The sequence below is a fragment of the Lucilia cuprina genome, chromosome 2 (genome assembly GCF_022045245.1).
Source record: "Lucilia cuprina isolate Lc7/37 chromosome 2, ASM2204524v1, whole genome shotgun sequence".
Classification (NCBI taxonomy): domain Eukaryota; kingdom Metazoa; phylum Arthropoda; class Insecta; order Diptera; family Calliphoridae; genus Lucilia; species Lucilia cuprina.
Window position 1 is genome coordinate 54805162 of NC_060950.1, and position 1983 is coordinate 54807144.

General features: G+C 30.1%; 1 protein-coding gene across 1 annotated transcript in view; it reads right to left on the bottom strand.

Moving 5' to 3' along the window:
- Nucleotides 1-1983, bottom strand: part of LOC111691057 (dual oxidase) — a 36848-nt gene that overhangs the window by 1345 nt on the left and 33520 nt on the right. The gene's annotated exons all lie outside the window — the stretch shown is intronic.

Genomic DNA, 1983 nt, shown 5'->3' on the forward strand with positions numbered 1-1983 from the left:
TGGAAGGGTTTCCGAAAAGGGTTCAAAATTTCATCACTAGTGATTAAAACTATAAAAATATTTTTTTTTGTAAATTGTAATAATATTTTGAATCAAATAAAAAAAAAAATAAAGCTGTAAGTTTAGCGGTTTCTTTTTTATAAACATATATGTATGTTAAGAATTTTTCGATCTCACTCCTTAAAACAAATTTTATTCTATTTTACTTTAAAGGTACCACTGGTGTATTGCTGTTTATCATAATGTGCATTATATTTGTATTTGCCCATCCCACTATACGTAAAAAGGCCTATAAATTCTTTTGGAATATGCATACTCTCTATATAGGCCTTTACATATTAAGTCTTATACACGGCCTGGCACGCCTAACAGGACCTCCACGTTTTTGGATGTTCTTTTTGGGTCCTGGCATTATTTATACTTTAGATAAAATTGTTTCTTTGCGTACGAAATACATGGCTTTGGATGTCATTGAAACCGATCTACTGCCTTCAGATGTTATTAAAATTAAGTTCTATCGTCCACCCAATCTAAAATATCTTTCGGGCCAATGGGTGCGTTTATCCTGCACTGCCTTTAGACCTCATGAAATGCATAGTTTTACTTTGACCTCAGCTCCTCATGAAAACTTCCTTAGTTGTCACATTAAAGCACAGGGTCCCTGGACTTGGAAACTGCGTAACTATTTTGATCCTTGCAACTATAATCCCGAAGATCAGCCTAAAATCCGTATAGAGGGCCCCTTTGGTGGTGGCAATCAGGATTGGTATAAATTTGAAGTTGCTGTTATGGTAGGTGGTGGCATTGGTGTCACTCCCTACGCATCGATTTTAAATGATTTAGTATTTGGCACCAGTACTAATCGTTATTCGGGTGTTGCTTGTAAGAAGGTATACTTTTTGTGGATATGTCCATCTCACAAACATTTCGAATGGTTTATTGATGTTTTGCGTGATGTTGAGAAGAAGGATGTGACGAATGTATTGGAGATTCATATATTTATAACACAATTTTTCCACAAATTCGATTTGAGAACAACAATGTTGGTGAGTTGATTGAGAAACTTTTTTTTTAACATTCTATAGAAGAGAACATTATGAAAAGTTTTCTAAAGAAGAGAACATTTCCTATAGAAAAGTTCTTTGTAAAAGAGATTCCAGTAAAAAGTTCTATGTTAGAAATTTTTCTGAAATCTTTTTGAGAAAAAGTTTCCTTAAGAAAAGTATTTTGTTAAGAAGTTTTCTTTAAAAAAGTTTTCTTTTGAAGCTGTGTTCAATAGAAAAGATCTTGTGAAAAGATGTTTTGCTTAGAACAGTTCCTTTTGAATAAGTTTTCTTTAGAAAAGATCTTTTGTAAAGAAGTTTACTTAAGAAAACTTTTTTAAGGAGAAATTTTTTTGAGAAAAATTCTGTGTGAAAAAGTTTTATTTAAAAAAGTTCTTTATGAAAAGTTTTCATTAGAAAACTTCTTTGTCAGGAAGTTTTCTTTAGAAAAACTCTTTGTCAGGAAGTTTTCTTTAGAAAATGTCTTTGTAAAGAAGTTTCCTTTAGAAAAAATCTTTATAAAGAAGTTTTCTTTATAAAAGTTCTTTGTGAAGAAGTTTTCTTTAGAAAAGTTCTTTGAGAAGAAGTTTTCTTTAGAAAAGTTCTTTGTGAAGAATTTTTCTTTAGAAAAGTTCTTTGTGAAGAAGTTTTCTTTAGAAAAGTTCTTTGTGAAGAAGTTTTCTTTAGAAAAGTTCTTTGTGAAGAAGTTTTCTTTAGAAAAGTTCTTTGTGAAGAAGTTTTCTTTAGAAAAGTTCTTTGTGAAGAAGTTTTCTTTAGAAAAGTTCTTTGTGAAGAAGTTTTCTTTATAAAAGTTCTTTGTGAAGAAGTTTTTTTTAGAAAAGTTCTTTGAGAAGAAGTTTTCTTTAGAAAAGTTCTTTGTGAAGAATTTTTCTTTAGAAAAGTTCTTTGTGAAGAAGTTTTCTTTAGAAAAGTTCTTTGT